This window comes from Pan paniscus, chromosome 2 (genome assembly GCF_029289425.2).
Source record: "Pan paniscus chromosome 2, NHGRI_mPanPan1-v2.0_pri, whole genome shotgun sequence".
Classification (NCBI taxonomy): Eukaryota; Metazoa; Chordata; class Mammalia; order Primates; family Hominidae; genus Pan; species Pan paniscus.
The window spans coordinates 51,545,219-51,568,246 of NC_085926.1; the positions used below are offsets into that span (position 1 = coordinate 51,545,219).

General features: G+C 45.0%; 1 protein-coding gene across 5 annotated transcripts in view; it reads left to right on the forward strand.

Annotated features, from left to right (window-relative positions):
- The window catches only part of LOC100995302 (RAD54 like 2), a 171,713-nt gene that overhangs the window by 25,230 nt on the left and 123,455 nt on the right, over window positions 1–23,028 (forward strand). The window contains exon 1 of one of the 5 annotated variants that reach the window (XM_063602385.1): window positions 8,860–9,194. The exons of 3 other annotated variants lie outside the window; for them this stretch is intronic. The gene's annotated coding sequence lies outside the window, so the exon portion shown is untranslated. Of the gene's footprint in view, window positions 1–8,859; window positions 9,195–12,698; window positions 13,038–23,028 lie in introns of those variants that run through there. One more of the 5 variants, XM_063602386.1, reaches the window with a different exon arrangement.

Consider the following 23,028-nt stretch of genomic DNA (forward strand, 5'->3'; position numbering starts at 1 on the left):
CACCATGCCTGGACAGCTAATTTTTTTGTTTGTTTTGTAGAGATGGGGTCTCCCTATGTTGCCTAGGCTGGTCTCAAAATCTGTGCTCAGCGATCCTTCTGCCTTGGCTTCCCAAAGTTCTGGGATTACAGGTGTAAGCCACCACACCCAGCTTGATATTTTGTAGAGATGAGGTCTCACTTTGTTGCCCAGGCTGATCTCAAACTCTTGGAGTCAAGCCATTCTCCCACCTCAGCTTCCCAAAATACTGGATTATAGGCATGAGCCACCGAGTCTGGCCAGAAATTTCTTATCTTTGAAGTCCTTCCCAGTCATTCCCAGGCAATACCTCTGCCTACCCCATTCCCTGGACATTACCTAACTGTCCAATTCTTTCTTCAAAACTCTCTTTGAGCCTCACTCTTAGTGTTTTTTTGCCTTTCCTGACCTGTCGTGTGTATCTTTGTGTCTCCAGTAGAGAGTAGTTTTTTAATAAGTCTTTGTTGAGCTGAACAGAATTTTTGGAGATGTGACTCTCTAGAAGCAGACATTCCAGAGACCACCAAAGCTTCCACATTGGTAAGCTGTTTTGTAAATTTAAAAAACCTGAGTAGGTAAGGGTCAGTTTCTGACCTGAAGGATGTAAACGTATTAACAAGAGCATGTTTAGATTTTGGCACCTGGCTGTATTAGAACTATCTTTGTAGAACCATCTTCTTCCTCCTTTTTAAACTTCTATTACTATTTAATATTCATTTTTGGACTAGTACCCTAGGAGACTGTTCCTTATTTTAATGGCTTTCATTTCATGTGGTGCTTTCCAAGTATTGGTTCTCATCCATCCCATCTACTTTTTCTCTGAAGCTTCATAGAACAGCCTGATCCAAGCCCTGAGAGCCTCTTTATGTCAGGGTGCATAGAATGTGCATTTTAGTAGAAGGATCTCCTGGTTTTTGCCACGGTTCCCTCCCCGGTGTGTTCATCAAAGATCATCAGGGTCAGTAGTTAGAAAGTAATAATACCGTAGCATTTGCTTTATCATTTTGCTGAGAAGGGTTTATTTTTTATTTATTTTTTTCTGTGTTTAAGCATTTGGTAATATATTTAGTGAGTTTTAACTAATTGTTAAGCCTGCAGATAATGAAAGTGTTGACTCTCACTGACACTGGAAAAGGCCCAGGTGTGGGAGGATTAGTTATTAGGTGGTAGACTATCAGCTTGTTCTCCACAGATCAAGATGATCCCTTTTCTTTCACTGAGGTTTCTCTTAAATAATTCCTTAAATGTCCTGTGGTTATTTGTAAATCTTTTTTAAAACATGCCACTTCCTGTCAAGTTTAGAAGGCAGCCCAGAGGGGGACAACTTTTGGAAAGCAAAATTAAATAATTGATTTAGGTATCAATGGGCTTTTCAGGGTTTTGAGTCTGCTGGCTATAGTATTTTAATCCTGATGTTAATGGCTTGTATAGATACAAACCCTTCTCAAGGGTTTGAGGCTGCTCCCAGTGCCTGGTAAAGCCTTAGGAAATCTCAGGGCAGGCTTCTTTTCTATTCTTCTCTTAAATTGCGATGAAGCAGTATGTCTCTGCCTTACACAGGAAAACAGGGAATGCTTCACTTTGGGCCACAGAATACATTAGATTTGGAGTCCTCCATTAGATGTAACTGAAGATAGGAGGTTTCTTTTCTATTCTTCTCTTAAATTGCAGTGAAGCAATATGTCTCTGCCTTATGCAGGAAAACGGGGAATGCTTCACTCTGGGCCACAGAATACATTAAATTTGGAGTCCTGTAACTGAAGATAGGAGGTTTGTTATCTACATGTAAACATAGAGTCAGGTGTTAGGAATGGAGAGACTGGATAGGAGGAGGTATAAGGGGAGCTCTTGGGGTCTGCCCTTTCCTTTAGCCTTCTAAATAAGGCAAATCAGTATTACTAGGATTCAGCAAAACTTAGACATTGGCTTCTTGGCTTAACTATATAGCCTGTTGAAGACACTGGCTCAGGCCAGGTGCAGTGGCTCACACCTGTAATCCCAGCACTTTGGGAGGCTGAGGTGGGTGGATGGCTTGAGCCCAGGAGTTCAAGACCAGCTTGGGCCAGATGGTGAAACCACATCTCTATTTATTTTTTTAATTTTCTGTTTATTAAATTTTTAAAATTAAAAAAAGAAAGAAACTGGCTCAAATATAATAGGGGAAAAAGTTAAGAGAGAGCAATCACAGCTTTGCAGGAGCATGTAGTGCATGTTATTTATATGTTAGGATGCTGTTAAGAAACAGCTTTTCCTTTGAAGATCATATGTTTGATTCTTTTCTGTAAGTTCAAATGAGGGAAGCCTTATTTCTTCCCATTTTGTACATCACACTCCTGAAGTCAGTGTCTAGACCTGAGATTAGAACAAAGAGGCCTTTTCACTCCTGTGCACTACTCACTACTCAGTCTAATTGCTAGTCCTCAGGTGCTTGGGGAAGCCTGCATGAGTTGCTAGAATGTCAGGAACATACCATATAGTTATTGTAGCGATTGTAAATAAGATTTTTAAAAAATTACACTTTCCAGCCTGGGCCACATAGACCCTGTTGCTACAAAAAGTGAAAAAAAGTTAGCTTGGTGTGGTGGCGCATGCCTGTAGTCTTAGCTACTGGGTTGGCGTGTGGGGGTGCAGAGATGGAAGAATCGCTTGAGCCTGGGAGGTAGAGGCTGCAGGCTGCAGTGAGCCAAGATCTCACCACTGTACTCCAGCTGCCTGGGTGACAAAATGAGACCTTGTCTTAAAAAATATATATGTGTGTGTGTGTGTTTATATACTTGTAGGTATTGACTACATAGAAATATAATAGATTTTTATTTATGTATTTTTTGAGATGGCGTCTTACTCTGTCACCCACACTGGAGTGCAGTGGTGCCATCTCAGCTCATTGCAGCCTCTGCCTCCCCAGTTCAAGCATTTCTGCCTCAGCTTCCTGAGTAGCTAGGATTACAGGTGCGTGCCACCATGCCAGGCTAATTTTTGTATTTTTAGTAGTGATGGGGTTTCACCGTGTTGGCCAGGCTGGTCTTGAACTCCTGACCTCAGGTGATCCGCCCATCTCGGCCTCCCAAAGTGCTGGGATTACAGGCGTGAGCCACTGTGTTCAGACTAAAATAGATTTTTCTTTATTGATCTTTCATGTAGCCACCTTACTGAGCTCCCCCGCCCCCCCTTTTTTTTTTGAGACGGAGTCTTGCTCTGTCACCCAGGCTGGAGTGCTGTGGCGCGATCTCAGCTCACTGCAAGCTCTGCCTCCCAGGTTCCTCCCATTCTCCTGCCTCAGCCTCCCAAGTAGCTGGGACTACAGGCGCCCGCCACCACGTCTGGCTAATTTTTTGTATTTTTAGTAGAGATGGGGTTTCACCATGTTAGCCAGGATAGTCTCGATCTCCTGACCTCGTGATATGCCCGCCTCGGCCTCCCAAAGTGCTGGGATTATAGGCGTGAGCCACTGCGCCCAGCACTGAGCTCCCTTTATGTCTAGTAGTTTGACTATAGATTTGCTATGTTGAAATAATGTAATCCTTGACTCTTTACAGTTTTCTTTCTTTGTTCCAGTCCCTTTGCCTTTTTTTCGTCTTACTTATTGTAGACTCCAGTTTGATGTTGAGAGAAACACTGACTGACAGCATGCAACCTTATCTTGTTCTGAATTTAAAGGGTACGCTCCCAGTCATACTGTGTGGGGCTTGTTTCTAGTAGACTCCCTTTATCCAGTGAAAGTTTTCTTCAAGTTTGCTAAGAGTTTGTTTGCTTTTATAATCATGAATAGGTTCTGAATTTTATCACAGCCTTTTCTGCGATTTTTTTTTTTTTTTTTTTTTTTTTTTTTTTTAATGACAGAGTCTCAGTCTGTCACCCAGGATGGAGTGTAGTGGTGCCATCACAGCTCACTGCAGCCTCGAACTCCCAGGCTGAAGCTTTCCTGAATAGCTGTGACTATAGGCATGCACCACCATCTTTTCTGCATTTTTAGAGATAGTTATGTCTGTTGACCCTGTTGGCTCTTTCTTCTGTTTGATTAGTTCCTCGTGCGTTTGTACATTCAGATTGTGAGTAAGGCTTTATCTGTGGGAATCTCACATGGCCTGGGTTGGGATATGTGCCTGAGCTATTTTGCGTTTGCTTCTAGGCACCTAAGATGTATCATTTGCCTAGGACCACTTTAGTTTTGGTTAATTTCTTGGACAGTGTAGGTAAGTATATATTTAAACCTCAAACTGATTTGAGGGCTGACTGATGATTACAGACTCCCATTTTGTCTCCATCCTCCAACCTAGGTTGATGCAGCTTTTATGTTGTCTTCTGTATTGGCTGGCAGATTTTTTTGTAGTTTACTCTTTCATGAGATTGTAACTCCTTAAGGTCCTGGCTTTAGGTAGAGGTCATAGTTACTCCTTTTTAGCTTTTTTGAGCCCAAGGCATTATCTCTTATCTTTTTATTTGTTCCCCAAGATTGGCAACCTCTTCTCCCAGAACTACTGCAGTGTCAAATCTCAAGAGTATTAGTCTTGTGTTTTCAGTTTGTTTTTCATTCTTGGTCCTTGGGGGTTTATATTACCTTTTTATAAGCATAGCTGTGAATCATTTAAAAAGGACAGTTATTATAATTTTATCCACATTTCTACATGTTTCGCAGTGGGATAAGTTGCAGGGTCTTTTAACTGCCAAGGTACCAAGTAGGAAGTTCTTGTCCAACTCGTTAGATGTACCTTTTTCATTGTGTTATCTTGTTGGTTTCTACCAGTTATTCAAGTACTTCCTCTCAGTACTTTTTTTTGTTAACTTTTGCAATTTTTTTGTTTTTGCAGATAATAATTTTACAGGCTTTTGCTGCAAAAATGGAATCAGTAGGGAAGCTATAAAATGACATACTTAATCTTGGTTTGTGTTAATTCTGAAATTTGAAATGGGTGTATTTCATAGTTATTGATCAAGATAGCAGCAGCACTAAAGGTGTTTGTAAAACGACAGGGGTCCTTTTCATCCTTTTATGTGAATGGTGCTTTTCTGAATCTATCCAAGCTCAAAATATGTAATTATTCTTTTAATTTTAATATTTTATTTACTGTAAAGAGTAAACTCCAGTTGCTACAGTATTAATATGTAGTCAAAAATCTAAGTAGAGGCCTTTTCAGTACGTCATATCCAAGCTAGCACAAAAAATAATTTAGTACAGGAATAAGGCAGGAGAATCCCTTGAGCCCAGTAGGTCGAGGCTGCAGTGAGCTATGTTGGTGCCACTGCGCTTGAGCCTGGGTGACAGAGCAAGACCCTGTCTCAAAAAAAAAAAAAAAAAAAAGAACAAGAATATCTTAAAAATGGGGACATTTGGATGTGAAGGTGAAGTTATGCTGACACATAACTCCTGTCAGAATTGTTATGGTAGCTCATGTTTTTTATCTTTAGTTAGTGGGAGAGATCATGAGATTCTAGAAATGGAAGTGGCTGCGGTGTGGGGCATTTGGTAGTTTATTACTTAGTATGGCTGAGTGGCAGCCTCCAGCCCTGGTTTATAATGTTCTGCAGCTGTCACCGTTGACTTAGCTGGGCCTTTTATTCAGCTTCACTATTATGTAACAGTGAGTTGCACTCCTCATTCTTGTATGCTGTGGTGAGCAGGAGGGAGGATTAGCTCCTCATCCTGTCCTTTTTCTGTCATTCACTCCTCTTCCCTGTTTTGGACTGACATTTTTATTTTGGCTGCAGTGCTGGGGAAATGTCCACTTGAGACTAGGTCACAAGAATGTTTAATAACTACTTGTTGATTGAATAACCAGAAGATTGTAACTTCATTAACCCTCCTACTCAAATGCAGGCCTGGAGTCTTTGTCCTTGAGATTTGGCAGTTTTTTCTAGGTGTTCCACTTTTCTTCTTCACTCTCGGTCAACTAGATAGTCTGAGACAATGAATGTTGCCAACTGTTATAGGTTGACACAGTGAGCACTGGTGAGGCAGGGATTTGGGGTTTAATTCCAGGCTGCAGCCCCATGGTTAGAAACTATGCAGACCTACATGGTACTCTTAACTGCTCTAGGATGAATGAGTATCCTTGAGCAGTAGGGTACCAGGTTGGAGAGTGTAGAAGTGTTCAGGGCAGGATGTGTAATTAGGGAAGAAAATGCATTGTAAATTTCCTGGTGGGGAATGTAGTGCTATCTTTCATTTTTGTATTAGGGATATAATTTTTTTTTTTTTTTTTTCCCAAGGCAGAAGAATTTTTCTTAGTACAGAACAAAATGAAAAGTCTCCCATGTCTACCTCCTTCTACACAGACACAGCAACCATCCGACTTCTCAATCTTTTCCCCACCTTTCCCCCCTTTCTATTCCACAAAACCGCCATTGTCTTCATGGCCCGTTCTCAATGAGCTGTTGAGTACACCTCCCAGATGGGGTGGTGGCCAGGCAGAGGAGCTCCTCACTTCCCAGTAGGGGCGGCCAGGCAGAAGCGCCCCTCACCTCCCGGACGGGGCGGCTGGCCGGGCGGGGGGCTGACCCCCCACCTCCCTCCCGGACAGGGCGGCTGGCCGGGCAGAGGGGCTCCTCACTTCCCAGTAGGGGCGGCCGGGCAGAGGCGCCCCTCACTTCCCCGACGGGGCAGCTGGCCCGGCGGGGGGCTGACCCCCCCCACCTCCCTCCCGGAGGGGGCGGCTGGCCGGGCAGAGGGGCTCCTCACTTCCCGGTAGGGGCGGCCGGGCAGAGGCGCCCCTCACCTCCCGGACAGGGCGGCTGGCCGGGCGGGGGGCTGACCCCCCACCTCCCTCCCGGACGGGGCGGCCGGCCGGGCGGGGGGCTGACCCCCCCACCTCCCTCCCGGACGGGGCGGCCGGCCGGGCGGGGGGCTGACCCCCCCACCTCCCTCCCGGACGGGGCGGCCGGCCGGGCGGGGGGCTGACCCCCCCACCTCCCTCCCGGACGGGGCGGCTGGCCGGGTAGAGGGGCCCCTCACTTCCCAGAAGGGGCGGCCGGGCAGAGGCGCCCCTCACCTCCCGGATGGGGCGGCTGGCCAGGCGGGGGGGCTAACCCCCCCACCTCCCTCCCGGACGGGGCGGCTGGCCGGGCCGGGGGCTGACCCCCCCACCTCCCTCCCAGACAGAGCGGCTGGCCGGGCAGAGGGGCTCCTCACTTCCCAGTAGGGGCGGCCGGGCAGAGGCGCCCCCCCCACCTCCTGGACAGGGCAGCTGGCCGGGCAGGGGGCTGATCCCCCCACCTCCCTCCCGGACGGGGCGGCTGGCCAGGCGGGGGGCTGATCCCCCCACCTCCCTCCCGGACGGGGCGGCTGGCCGGGCGGGGGGCTGATCCCCCCACCTCCCTCCCGGACGGGGCGGCTGGCCGGGCGGGGGGCTGATCCCCCCACGTCCCTCCCGGACGGGGCGGCTGGCCGGGCGGGGGGCTGACCCCCCCACCTCCCTCCCGGATGGGGCGGCTGGCCGGGAGGGGGGCTGACCCCCCCACCTCCCTCCCGGACGAGGCGGCTGGCCGGGCAGAGGGGCTCCTCACTTCCCGGTAGGGGCGGCCGGGCAGAGGTGCCCCTCACCTCCCGGACGGGGCGGCTGGCCGGGCGGGGGGCTGACCCCCCCACCTCCCTCCCAGACGAGGAGGGAGGACGCTCCTCACTTCTCAGACGGGGTGGCTGCCGGGCGGAGGGGCTCCTCACTTCTCAGACGGGGCGGTTGCCAGGCAGAGGGTCTCCTCACTTCTCAGACAGGGCGGCCGGGCAGAGACACTCCTCACATCCCGGACGGGGCGGCAGGGCAGAGGTGCTCCCCACATCTCAGACGATGGGCGGCCGGGCAGAGACGCTCCTCACTTCCCAGATGTGATGGCGGCCGGGAAGAGGCGCTCCTCACTTCCTAGATGGGATGGCGGCCGGGCAGAGACGCTCCTCACTTTCCAGACTGGGCAGCCAGGCAGAGGGGCTCCCCACATCCCAGACGATGGGCAGTCAGGCGGAGACGCTCCTCACTTCCCAGACGGGGTGGCTGCCAGGCAGAGGCTGCAGTCTCGGCACTTAGGGAGGCCAAGGCAGGCGGCTGGGAGGTGGTTGTAGCGAGCCGAGATCACGCCACTGCACTCCAGCCTGGGCGCCATTGAGCACTGAGTTAACGAGACTCCGTCTGCAATCCCGGCACCTCGGGAGGCCGAGGCTGGCGGATCACTCGCGGTTAGGAGCTGGAGACCAGCCCAGCCGACACATCGAAACCCCGTCTCCACCAAAAAAATACGAAAACCAGTCAGGCGTGGCGGCGCACGCCTGCAATCGCAGGCACTCGGCAGGCTGAGGCAGGAGAATCGGGCAGGGAGGTTGCAGTGAGCTGAGATGGCAGCAGTACCGTCCAGCTTCGGCTCGGCATCAGAGGGAGACCGTGGAAAGAGGGGAGAGGGGAGAGGGGAGAGGGGAGAGGGGGGAGGGGGGAGGGAGCTCTGTCTACCACACAGTCCTTCTCTGAATATCATTTTGTTTTCTATTAAAGGAAGCAGAAGTCCTTGACAGACAGATGGAGGCCACTCCCTCTCCCCTGTATTAGGGATATAATTTTATATTATCATATGTTTTAATTTGGTGTTTATTCAAATTGTCAACCTTAAATAATGCATTTCAGAGGATATGATTAAGTATGGAGTTTATTTGAGTGCAAAGCTTGAGGATGGCCATCTGGAAACACTGAGTCCAAACAAATGGGGTCAGCATTCCAAAGTGGAGGAGTTAAGGTTTCACTTATGTAGGTAGAGACAGAGAAGTTCCAGCAGGATTATAACATTTTCCACAGAAGACCAATGCATATCTACAACAATTTGATTGGTTACAGATTGCTACATTTCAAGCAAGATTACTTTATTACTTAATAAGTAGGGGCAGGGATCTGAGAGGTCTTATCTCTAGTGCCACTGGTCTTCCTAATTATTTATAGAAAAAAATACAGAAGTTATAGCTGCATGCCAAGTCACTCAGGCAGCATAACCACATTCCTCTCAAGGCTCAGAATAATTTAAAATTCTAACAGCTTTAAGTTTGAATTATTTATTTTCACAAAATGATGCAGACTTCTTTGATGGCCCAAAATGGTATTTTTGTTGATTCTATTTTTTTTTTTTTTCTAGACGGAGTCTTGCTCTGTCACCCAGGCTGGAGTGCAGTGGCGCGATCTCAGCTTACTGCAGCCTTCACCTCCCAGGTTCGAGCAATTCTTCTGCCTCAGTCTCCCAAGTAGCTGGGATTACAAGTGTCCACCACCACGCCCAGCTAATTTTTGTATTTTTAGTAGAGACTGGGTTTTACCATGTTGGCCAGGCTGGTCTTGAACTCCTGACCTCATGATCCGCCCGCCTTGGCCTCCCAAAGTGCTGGGATTACAGGCATGAGCCACTGTGCCCAGTCTAATTCTCTCTGTTTTTGAGTCAAATAGTCTTACTGCTTTTTTTCTTATGTGAGTTCTTTTATTTGATGGATATATTTGTGCATCATAGTGCCTGGCACAGTGTCTTTTTAATTTATATTTTTATAATATGCTAACATTTTATTTATTATTATTTGTTTTATTTTATTGTATTTTCAAGACACAGTCTCACTCTGTTGGCTGGAGTGCAGTGATGTGATCACAATTCACTGCAGCCTTGACTCCCTGGGCTCAAAATACTTCCACTTCACCTTCCTGAGTAGTTGGGTCTACGGACGTGCACCACTATGCCCAGCTGATTTTGTAGTTTTTTATAGAGACAGGGTCTCACTATGTTGCCCAGGCTGTTCTCAAACTCCTGGCCTCAAGTGATCCTCCTGCCTTGGCCTCCCAAAGTGTTGGGATTACAGGTGTGAGCCACTGTGCCCAGCCTTTTTAATTTTTTTTTTTTTTTTTTTTTTTTTTTGAGACAGAGTCTCACTCTTACCCAGGCTGGAGTGCAGTGGCGTAACCTCAGCTCACTGCAGCCTCTGCCTCCCGGGTTCTAGCAATTCTGCTCCCTCAGCCTCCTGAGTACCTGGGATTACAGGCGCCTGCCACCACGCCTGGCTAACTTTTGTATTTTTAGTAGAGACGGGATTTCACCATCTTGGCCAGGCTGGTCTTGAACTCCTGACCTCTGGATCCACCTGCCTCGGCCTCCCAAAGTGCTGAGATTTACAGATGTGAGCCACCGCACCCGGCCCTCTTTTAAATTTTTATTTTTATTTATTTATTTTGAGACAGAGTCTCACACTCGCCCAGGCTGAAGTGCAGTGGCGCGATCTCGGCTTACTGCAACCTCTGCCTCCTGGGTTCAAGTGATTCTCCTGCCTCAGCCTCCCGAGTAGCTGGGATTACAAGTGCGCGCCACCACACCCAGCTAATTTTTGTATTTTTAATAGAGACGGGATTTCACCATGTTGGCCAGGATGGTCTTGATCTCTTGACCTCGTGATCCGCCTGCCTCGGCCTCCCAAAGTGCTGGGATTACAGGCGTGAGCCACCGGTGCCCAGCCCTATTTTTAAGAATCAATGTTTTGTCATTGGCATGGTGTCTTTGTACAGAAAATGCATAGGCTTTTATTTATTTGTTTATTTTTGAGATGGAGTTTTGCTCTTGTTGCCAAGGTGGAGTGCAATGGCATGATCTTGGCCCACTACAGTCTTCGTCTCGGGGGTTCAAGCGATTTTCTTGCCTCAGCCTCCTGAGTAGCTGGGATTACAGGTGCCTGCCACCGTGCCTGGCTAATTTTTGTATTTTAGTAAAGACGGGATTTCACCATGTTGTCCAGGCTGGTCCCGAACTCCTGGCCTCAGGTGATATACCCGCCTCAGCCTCCCAAAGTGTTGGGATTATAGGAGTAAGCTGCTGCGCTCAGCCAGAAAATGCGTAGGCTTTGAACTAAATAAATTGTTTGCATTTCTGCCTTTCCCTTTGATCATCTTTTTTTTTCTCCAGAATAAAGGTCAGCCACTTTTTCCATTAAAATATTTTCTCAGGCTTTTAGTTCATCCTAGCCTTTGCCCCTTGTTCCCTCTACTGTGACAATATTTCCTGACCATAAGGTCCTTGTATGAATTATTTTGGTCTTTGTACCTCCCATTTTGGTGTCTAATGAAATTTGGCTGTGTCTCTGTGGAATACCTGCCTTTTTTTTTTTTTTTTAAAGACATAGTCTCGCTCTGTTGTCCAGGCTGGTGTGCAGTGGTGCGATCTCAGCTCACTATAACCTTCGCCTCCCGGGTTCAAGCAATTCTGCCTCAGCCTCCCAAGTAACTGGGACTATAGGTGCATCACTATTTTTAGTAGAGATGGGATTTCACTATGTTGACCGGGGCAGTCTCAAACTTCTGACCTCAGGTGATCTGCACACCTGGGCCTCCCAAAGTGCTGGGATTACAGGCGTGAACCACCATGCCTGTCCTCAAATAGCTTATTTGATGAGTGGTGGGACATGCATAGTCGGTTATGTGTACATGTACTCATGCACACGCACATGGCATTTTCTAGTCTTTGACAGATGCCCCTTCTTCTCAAGAATTAACATCTATTATTTTCCACTTATAGAAATAGGGTTTTTTTTTACTTTATTTTTTATTATTTATTTATTTACTTTTGGAAATAGAATTTTTCTGCACTTCCTCTTACTTGCAAAATCTGTAGTCTGGGATTTGTCCAGACTCCATATACTTTTCCCCAGAGAATAGGAGTATTAGTTTAAAAGAAGCCTTTTTTCTACTTCGCTATTTTGGTTTTAGGTGAAATGTACACTTTCTTTCTCATCTATCTTTGCTAGTATTCACTTGTCACTGTTTTCTTCAGTATTTATGTCCAGCATTAGACTAGAGAGAGACTTACAGGGCTCTATACATTACTTGTACATATGTAACTGTGATTGGTTAGAAGTGGTGTAAATCTGGCCAGGCACGGTGGCTTACGCCAATAATCTAAACACTTTGGGAGGCCGAGGTGGGTGGATCACCTGAGGTCAGGAGTTCAAGACCAGCCTGGCCAACATGGTGAAACCGCCCCCATTTCTACTAAAAATACAAAAATTAGCCAGGCGTTGTGGTGGGCACCTGTAATCCCAGCTACTCAGGAGACTAAGGCAGGAAAACCGCTTGAACCCGAAAGATGGAGGCTGCAGTGAGCCAAGATTGTGCCACGGCACTGTAGCCTGGGTTTCAGAGTGAGACTCCGTCTTAAAAAAAAAAAAAAAAAAAAGGCTGGACATGGTGATTCATGCCTGTAATCCCAGCTACTTGGGAGGCTGAGGCACATGAATTGTTTGAACCTGGGAGGCGGAGGTTGCAGTGAGCTATGATTGTGCCACTGCACTCCAGCCTGGGTGACAGAACAAGACGTCTCAAAAAAAAGTAAAAGGTGCTATAAATCTTTTTTTTTTTTTTTGAGATGGATTCTTGCACTGTCACCCAGGCTTGAGTGCAGTGGCGTGATCTCGGCTCACTGCAACCTCCGCCTCCCGGGTTCAAGCAATTCTCCTGCCTCAGCCTCCTGAGTAGTTGGGATTACAGGCGCCTGCCACCACGCCCAGCTAATTTTTTGTGTTTTTAGTAGAGACGGCATTTCACCATGTTGGCCAGGCCGGTCTCGAATTCCTGACCTTGTGATTCGCCTGCCTCAGCCTCCCAAAGTGCTGGAATTACAGGTGTGAGCCACTGTGCCCGGCAAAAGGTGCTATAAATTTTAAGCACTCTTATTTCTACAATGCTGAGATGTGTGTGTGTGTATGTGTGTGTGTAGGAGCCTAAAACAGAAACAGAAAATGTCGGCACAGGTTAGAATAACTTTGTCCATAAAGTAATGGTGAAATATATAATCTAGATGGATACATAAGTCTCTTTACAAGATTCTTCAGAACTGGGCCACATCCATACACAGAGGGAGGGCAAGCTGGTGAGTACAATTTCTACCTGCTTGTGGGGTGCCGTTTATTTATGTCACTGATCATGCTTAGAGTCTTCCAGAGACAAGCCAAGTGAGACTTTTTCCTCAGAGATGGTTCTAGTTCCTGCTGTGCTCAGAGGAAGAAGGAAAGAGACTCACCCCTTTAGAAGGTAGGCTTAATTAGCCTTTTTAACCCTAAGGCATTGTGTCTTAAAGGAAAGGAAGTTTGTTACCAATTTGTTATTAACTAACTACAGAGAATAGTCAGTTAGGTTATATTTCAAATCTATCTATTTTTTTTTTTTTTTGAGATGGAGTCTTGCTCTGTTTCCCAGGCTGGAGTGCAGTGACACAATCTCACTGCAACCTCCACCTCCTGGGTTCAAATGATTATTCTGTCTCAGCCTCCAAATAGCTGGGATTACAGGCATGCGCCACCACGCCCGAGTAGGTGGGACTATAGGTGCGCCACCACGCCTGACTAATTTTTGTATTTTTAGTAGAGATGGGGTTTTGCCATGTTGGCCACGCTGGTCTCGAACTCCTCACCTCAGGTGAGCCACTGCGCCTGGCCCAAATCTATACTTTGAAATGAGGTATTTTGGGATTTGTTAAGTGTTTAAATTTTTGGAGAACTAGGGAAATAAATTTTTATTTTCTTCCTTGTAATTGTCTTTTAGAAAGTTATTTATTTATTTATTTTTAAAAATTATACTTTAAGTTCTAGGGTATATGTGCACAACGTGTAGGTTTGTTACATATGTATACATGTGCCATGTTGGTGTGCTGCACCCATTAACTCGTCATTTACATTAGGTGTGTCTCTTAATGCTATCCCTCCCCCCACCCCCACCCCACGATAGGTCCCGGTGTTTGATGTTCCCCACCCTGTGTCCAAGTGTTCTCATTGTTCAGTTCCCACCCATGAGTGAGAACATGCAGTGTTTGGTTTTCTGTACTTGTGATAGTTTGCTCAGAATGATGGTTTCCAGCTTCATCCATGTCCCTACAAAGGACATGAACTCATCTTTTTTTATGGCTGCATAGTATTCCATGGTGTATGTGTACCACATTCTCTTAATCCAGCCTATCACTGATGGACATTTGGGTTGGTTCCAAGTCTTTGCTATTGTGAATAGTGCTGCAATAAACATACGTGTGCATGTGTCTTTATAGCAGCATGATTTATAATCCTTTGGGTATATACCCAGTAATGGGATGGCCAGGTCAAATGGTATTTCTAGTTCTAGATCCTTGAGGAATCGCCACACTGTCTTCCACAATGGTTGAACTAGTTTACAGTCCCACCAACAGTGTAAAAGTGTTCCTATTTCTCCACATCCTCTCCAGCACCTGTTGTTTCCTGATTTTTTTAATGATCGCCATTCTAACTGGTGTGAAATGGTATCTCATTGTGGTTTTGATTTGCATTTCTCTGATGGCCAGTGATGATGAGCATTTTTTCATGTGTCTGTTGGCTGCATAAATGTCTTCTTTTGAGAAGTATCTGTTCATATCCTTTAACCACTTTTTGATGGGGTTGTTTGATTTTTTCTTGTAAATTTGTTTAACTTCTTTGTAGATTCTGGATATTAGCCCTTTGTCAGATGGGTAGATTGTAAAAATTTTCTCCCATTCTGTAGGTTGCCTGTTCATTCTGATGGTCATTTCTTTTGCTGTGCAGAATCTCTTTAGTTTAATTAGATCCCATTTGTCAATTTTGGCTTTTGTTGCCATTGATTTTGGTGTTTTAGTCATGAAATCCTTGCCCATGCCTGTGTCCTGAATGGTATTGCCTAGGTTTTCTTCTAGGGTTTTTTTGGTTTTAGGTCTAACATTTAAGTCTTTAATCCATCTTGAATTAATTTTTGTATAAGGTGTAAGGAAGGGATCCAGTTTTAGCTTTCTACATATGGCTAGCCAGTTTTCCCAGCACCATTTATTAAATAGGGAATCCTTTCCCCATTTCTTGTGTTTTGTCAGGTTTGTCAAAGATCAGATGGTTGTAGATGTGTGGTATTATTTCTGAGGGCTCTGTTCTGTTCCATTGGTCTATATCTCTGTTTTGGTACGGGTACCATGCTGTTTTGGTTACTGTAGCCTTGTAGTATAGTTTGAAGTCAGGTAGCATGATGCCTCCAGCTTTGTTCTTTTTGCTTAGGATTGTCTTGGCAATGCAGGCTCTTTTTTGGTTCCATATGAACTTTAAAGTAGTTTTTTTCCAATTCTGTGAAGAAAGTCATTGGTAGCTTGATGGGGATGGCATTGAATCTATAAATTACCATGGGCAGTATGGCCATTTTTACGATATGATTCTTCCTATCCATGAGCATGGAATGTTCTTCCATTTGTTTGTGTCATCTTATATTTCGTTGAGCAGTGGTTTGTAGTTCTCCTTGAAGAGGTCCTTCACATCCCTTGTAAGTTGGATTCCTAGGTATTTTATTCCCTTTGTAGCAATTGTGAATGGGAGTTCACTCATGATTTGGCTCTCTGTTTGTCTGTCATTGGTGTACAGGAATGCTGTGATTTTTGCACACTGATTTTGTATCCTGAGACTTTGCTGAAGTTGCTTATCAGCTTAAGGAGATTTTGGGCTGAGACAATGGGGTTTTCTAAGTATACAATCATGTCATCTGCAAACAGGGACAATTTCACTTCCTCTTTTCCTAATTGAATACCCTTTATTTCTTTCTCCTGCCTGATTGCCCTGGCCAGAACTTCCAACACTATGTTGGATAGGAGTGGTGAGAGAGGGCATCCCTGTCTTGTGCCAGTTTTCAAAGAGAATGCTTCCAGTGTTTGCCCATTCAGTATGATATTGGCTGTGAGTTTGTCATAAATAGCTCTTATTATTTTGAGATATGTTCCATCAATACCTAGTTTATTGAGAGTTTTTAGCATGAAGGGCTGTTGAATTTTGTCAAAGGCCTTTTCTGCATCTATTGAGATAGACATGTGGTTTTTGTCTTTGGTTCTGTTTATATGCTGGATTACATTTATTGATTTGTGTATGTTGAACAGCCTTGCATCCCAGGGATGAAACCAACTTGATCGTGATGGATAAGCTTTTTGATGTGCTGCTGGATTCAGTTTGCCAGTATTTTATTGAGGATTTTTGCATCGATGTTCATCAGGGATATTGGTCTAAAATTCTCTTTTTTGGTTGTGTCTTTGCCAGGCTTTGGTATCAGGATGATGCTGGCCTCATAAAATGAGTTAGGGAGGATTCCCTTGTTTTCTGTTGATTGGAATAGTTTCAGAAGGAATGGTACCAGCTCCTCTTTGTACCTCTGGTAGGATTCGGCTCTGAATCCATCTGGTCCTGGACTTTTTTTGGTTGGTAGGCTATTAATTATTGCCTCAATTTCAGAACCTGTTATTGGTCTATTCAGGGATTTAGCTTCTTCCTGGTTTAGTCTTGGGAGGGTGTATGGGTCCGGGAATTTATCCATTTTTTCTAGATTTTCTAGTTTATTTGTGTAGAGGTGTTTATAGTATTCTCTGATGGTAGTTTGTATTTCTGTGGGATCGGTGGTGATGTTCCCTTTATCATTTTTATTGTGTCTATTTGATTCTTCTCTCTTTTCTTCTTTATTATTCTTGTTAGCAGTCTATCAATTTTGTTGATCTTTTCAAAAAACCAGCTCCTGGATTCACTGATTTTTTTTTGAAGGGATTTTTGTGTCTCTATTTCGTTCAGTTCTGCTCTGATCTATTTCCTGCCTTCTGCTAGCTTTTGAATGTGTTTGCTCTTCCTTCTCTAGTTCTTTTAATTGTGATGTTAGGGTGTCAGTTTTAGATCTTTCCTGCTTTCTCTTGTGGGCATTTAGTGCTATAAATTTCCCTCTACACACTGCTTTAAATGTGTCCCAGAGATTCTGGTATGTTGTGTCTTTGCTCTCATTGGTTTCAAAGAACATCTTTATTTCTGCCTTCATTTCGTTATGTACCCAGTAGTCATTCAGGAGCAGGTTGTTCCGTTTCCATGTAGTTGGGTGGTTTTGAGTGAGTTTCTTAATCCTGAGTTCTAATTTGATTGCACTGTGGTCTGAGAGACAGTTTGTTATAATTTCTGTTCGTTTACATTTGCTGAGGAGTGCTTTACTTCCAACTGTGTGGTCAATTTTGGAATAAGTGTGATGTGGTGCTGAGAAGAATGTATATTCTATTGATTTGGGGTGGAGAATTCTGTAGATGTCTATTAAGTCTGCTTGGTGCAGAGCTGAGTTCAATTCCTGGATATCCTTGTTAAGTGTCTGTCTCGTTGATCTGTCTAATGTTGACAGTGGGGTGTTAAAATCTCCCATTATTATTGTTTGGGAGTCTAAGTCTCTTTTTAGGTCTCTAAGGACTTGCTTTATGAATCTGGGTGCTCCTGTATTGGGTGCATATATATTTAGGATAGTTAGCTCTTCTTGTCGAATTGATCCCTTTACCATTATGTAATGGCCTTCTTTGTCTCTTTTGATCTTTGTTGGTTTAAAGTCTGTTTTATCAGAGACTAGGATTGCAACCCCTGCTTTTTTTTGGTTTTCCATTTGCTTGGTAGATCTTCCTCCATCCCTTTATTTTGAGCCTATGTGTGTCTCTGCTTTGGCTCACACTCCGTGGGCTCCACCCAGTGTCTGACAAGCCCCAGTGAGATGAACCTGGTACCTCAGTTGGAAATTCAGAAATCACCCGTCTTCTGTGTTGCTTACGCTGGGAGCTGTAGACTGGAGCTATTCCTATTTGGCCATCTTGGAACCTCCCCCCAGTTACTTATTTATTTTTACCTCTAAATACTTTATTATTTCATTCATAGACACATCATTATGTATTTCCTAAGGATGTTCTGTTACATAACCACAGACCAATTCTCAAAATCAGGAAATTTAATATTGATACAATACTATTATCTAATTTATATTCTGTACTCAATGGCATCAGTTGTCCCCAACTGTTATTTCCCCTAGGCCTTTGTAGCTATTTTTTCCCCCACACTCCCCTCCTGCCCCACCCCCTGGTCCAGGATCTAACCCAGGATCCCTCATTACAGTTAGTCTGTTATAATCTGAAACAGTTTTTGGAGGATTATTTTACATATATGTTGAGGTATACACAGGTAGTCCCAGGATCCTTGTCTTCTAATTCTCATTCAGATCCTGACTTCCTCATGACATTCTAGGGAACAATGCTGCTTCCTTGAGAGGAAAAGGATTGTGTTTGAATATAACTCATTTGTGTAATTCAATTCCTATGCATTTTTGTAGCAACTAATAGATTTGGTAGCCTAAGGGGGTATGTTGGCCAAGGGAGAGGAGATAGACTGCTGATGGTTAGACTGCTGATGGAATGTATTTTGAACTGCTCAGATCACTAATGATCTTCATTGGTTCTGCTAATTTTGAAGCAGGATATTTCCCTGACCCCCTCATGGGTGGGAACTGGAGTACATGGGGACTAGCAGGAGTGAACTCCGCTCACTTGCTGCTCTACTCATCGTGGGAGGGGGAGCACTGGTGAGTGGGTGCAGGAGCTGGGGCTAGTGCTTTTGGGTGCTGGGAAGAGCAAACTCTTTACTGGCCTCGTGGCAGCATCTAGGGGAGGGTGCCTGTGACCCCTGAAGCCCTAGAGGAAGTGTTGCAGTACTCTTTTAGCTTTGTAATCTGTGGATGGCTTAAGTGTTAACAGCTCAGTGGAGGGTCCGTGTGACAGCCTCTTGCACCCACCCTCATAGTACCTGAGTTCTTGTTCGGTGTCCAGGAAGGATGAGGTCACACAAACGAATTGAAGGTGGTAAATGTGGGGGATTTTATTGCAGATGAAAGTGGCTCTCAGCCAGAAGGGGAGCTGAAAAGGGGACAGAGCGGGACCGTAATCTTCCCCTGTAGGCCTTCCCTGGCCGGACTCCTCTCCAAAGCTACACCATCAAGCTGTCCCTCTGAAGTCAAGCCACTTTTCTGTGACATCCAACCGTAGTCTCTGATGCACACCTGCTTCTCCTCTCTCTGCAGGCTGAGCCTGGGCTTTTTATTTTTTATTTTTTGAGACGGAGTCTCATGGTGTCGCCCAGACTGCAGTGCAGCGGCGCAATCTTGGCTCACTGCAAGCTCCACCTCAAGCCTGGGATTTTTATGGGTGCAGGATGGGGGGCAGGGCGGGCCATGGGTGGTTTTGGAAAAGGAAAACATTTGAGTGGGAAAACAGATGTAAGTTCTCACTTTGGGCCATGGTTCCAGGCTTGAGGGTGGGGCCCTTGCCAGGGACCTGCCCTCTTCTGCCCAGAATTTCCCTGCCTCCTGTTCCTATCCTAATTCTCATTATCAGTTTTATTATTACTTAAAATATGGAAAACAGTTTTCTCCTAATTCTCATTATCAGTTTTATTATTACTTAAAATATGGAAAACAGTATCTGAAACAAATTTGGTTCATGTGAGATTCCTGTCTTCCTTTGTGAATTGAGGGGGTGAAACTCACTATGTATTTCCATTTACAAACCCCGGTACCATTTAATTACTAAGTCAACTAGAAATGTGACATTTAGTAGTTTAAAGGTACAGTTTAGGGGCATGTGTTCTCAGGACCTCTGAGGCTATATCACAGGCAAACAAAAAAGTTAAATAAGTAGTATATAGATAAGAAAAGGTACAGTTTACCGGTTGTGTTGAAATAATTCCACAGTTTATTTTTACACATGGGAAGTCAAGAAATCCATCTTCAAACTTTCTGTTGCATTTTGCAGATAGAAACTTTTTACCCTTATTTGCCACTTAAATCCATGTGACACTATATTTCCAACACCAACAATCACTTCTCCAAACAGCACCATGGTGTTTCCAACACTAACAATCAATTTTCCGATTCTCTGGACACCAACTAGATGTTCAACAGTATTCAATTCTGACACTGCCGGGAGTTGGAGCAGATACCACAGGCTAAGGGCTCGGTATTGCAACAACACCCCCACTTTAGACACTAGTCTCAAGTCTTGGCCCACCAGTAACTTCTGACCAACCAGCTATGAATAGGGCATTCCCAAGACCCCTCCTCAGGTTTAATAATTTGCCTGAATGGCCCATAGAACTCAGGAACACATTTTGCTTAGGTTTACCTGTTTCTCATAAAGGATACAACTCAGGAACGGTGAAGTGGAAGAGATGCCAAGGACAAGGTATGGAGGGAGTGGAGCACAGAGCTTCTGTGCCCTATCCTGGAGTGTCACCCTCCCAGCACTTTGATGTGTTCTCCAACCTGGAAGTGCTCTAAATCTCATTGTTCAATAATTTTTATAGAGCTCAATTTCTAGCCCCCACAACCCTACTTCTTAGAGTTCAGTGGGTGGGGCTGAAAGTTCCACCCTGTAGTCCCTGGTCATTCTAGGGACGGGGTCTTTCTAGGTCTTTCCAGTCCCATCCTGAGGCTATCTAGGGGCCCCACCCTAAGTTTATTAGCATAAACTCTGGTGTGATCAAAAGGGGCTGATTATAAATAACAAAAGACACTCCTATCACGTAGGAAATTCCAAGGATTTTAGGAGTTCTGTGCTGGGAACCTGGGACAGAGACCAAATATATTTTGTCTTATACACAAAGCACCACAAAGGGCCTGCAGCTGACTAACATTACCATTGATTTTAGAACTGTGAGAAGCAGAGCCAAAAGAGTTTACTCCTGTCTTGAAGCTAAGTGCATAGAGTGCCCAAGTCACTGGCAAAGTCACAGTGGAAAAGCGTTAATAACCATCCAAATGCAATAATATTAGTACGTTATATTATTTTCTGTAGAATATTTTGAAAATACAAAAGTATATATCACAACGTAGTAGTCATCCATTAACACTTTTATTTGTAGTAGATACCAATTAAGGAAAAACTATAGAAACAACCTATATACCATGTAGGTGTAGCTATTTTAAAAGAATTGGTAATTGAAAATCGAAAGTGACCAGTGTCAGCTCAGAAAATCAGCGGTGGTTGTTATTATTATTAACGAGACTCTGTCGCCTAGGCTGGAGTACAGTGGTGCAGTCTGGACCCACTGCAACCTCTATCTCCTGGGTTCAAGCGATTCTCCTGCCTCAGTCTACCAGGTAGCTGGGACTACAGGCACGCACCACCACAACCGGCTAATTTTTGTATTTTTAGTAGAAACGGGGTTTCACTGTGTTGGCCAAGCTGGTCTCGAACTCCTGGCCTCAAGTGATCCACCCACCTCGGCCTCCCAAAGTGCAGGGATTACAGGCGTGAGGCACTGTTCCTATTTGCATTATAAAAGGATTCATATAGAATTCCTGCACGGTCTTATTTAAAAGCTTTGATTTGTTGAAATGCTACTTCCACAGAGCTTTTCAGGATCATGTCTGGTGAGTAGTTTGACTAGATAGAATCTTTGTCACACAGTTCATACTGAATGTTCATGCGGCTATGAAGGGCAAAACATCTCCTCTGTGCGCAGCTTATATTGGTCTGGGCTTGAAAGCACCCAGACTGAGCTCTGTGGCTCTGTGATAGAGCTCTCAGGAGAGGGAGGATCCTCAGAGGGCTTGTACTTTGAGAAGAGACTGGCAAGGGAGAATGGAGGCAGTGGTGATTGGGGAGTTGGAAGGATGAGACACTGAGCATGGCTTGGCTTTTTTCCAAGCCTCTTCAGTCTCATTGTCTAGCAGATAAACCTGATCTGCTTTTAAGCTGTTCTGAACTCAGGGCTGACTTAGGCTTAGGGAAGTCTGAGGAAAGTGGACCCTCCATGTCCCTGCCATGTGGGTTCTTGTTTCTGTAGTCTCCCTTCTCTTTTCTTTTTTTTTTTTTGAGTCAGGGTTACTCTCTCACCCAGGCTGAAGTGCAGTGGTATGATCATGACCCACTGGAACCTTGAACACCTGAGCTCAAATGATCCTCTGGCCTCAGACTATAGGTGGGCACTAGCATGCTGGCTAATTTTTAAATTTTTTTGTAGAGATGAGGTCTCACTATGTTGCTCAGGCTGGTCTCAAACTCCTGGGCTCAAGCAATCCTCCCACCTTGGCTTCTCAAAAGTCCTGAGAATGAGCCACTGTGCCTGGCCAGTAATCACCAGCTTAAGAAGTTATAGCTGTGTGGAAAGACACAGGACTCATAGGTCAAATGGTAACATCCTACATACACAGGAGGAAACACACACACAAACAAAGCCTTTGTTCACAAGCAAAGAATTTCTTTCTCATTCTTGCCTCATCCCCTGTATCCAGAGATCTTATTTTTTTCCTCTTCTTATCACCTTCATTTTACACTGGTCTGATGTTTTTTGTTTTGTTTGTGTGTGTGTGAGTGAATTTTTCAGAGCTCAGCTTTCTAGAGGGTGGAGCAGTGTCTGTCACACAGGCTTCTCATAGCTCAAACTGTCATCCCTGCTTTAGCTCATCTCTTCCTAATTGTTCTCTACCCTCCACCCCCCACAACTCTGCCTTTTTTTTTTTCCTGCTGGCCATGATTCCATGGAGAAGGAAACGAACCTTTCATTTGCTCCCCTCAGAATGGCCTTCTAGAACTTTGCCTCTGTTTACTCAAGGCGTCTGGGAATAATCCTGTAGGGGTGTGCTGTTCAATGACTTCCTACTTGAAGGGTCTAAGCCAGGGAAGTCTTGAGGGGAAACACAGAACCTCTCAGCCCTTCTCCATTTTAAATCAGTTGTGGATAGCAGATTCAGTGGTACAAGTGAAAATTTGACTTTGCAAATGCAGCATTAACTTCAGTCATTGAGAAAGCTTGCCTCTGATGGCTATTTACACATGTAAAATAACCTATCAATAATATGTTTGTAAAATACATATATCATTTATGTGTCAGATTAATCTTATATTTTGTTGTTGTTGTTGTTTTGTTTTTTGAGATGGAGTCTCGCTCTGTTGCCCAGGCTGGAGTACAGTGGCGTGATCTCGGCTCACTGAAACCCCCGCTTTCTGGGTTCAAGCGATTCTCCTGTCTCAGCCTCCCGAGTAGCTGGGACTACAGGTGCATGCCACCACACCCGGCTAATTTTTTCTATTTTTAGTAGAGATGGGGTTTCACCATGTTAGCCAGGATGGTCTCGATCTCCTGACCTCGTGATCCACCTGCCTCAGCCTCCCAAAGTGCTGGGATAACAGGCGTGAACCACTGTGCCCGGACTGTTGTTGTTTTGAGACAAAGTCTCACTG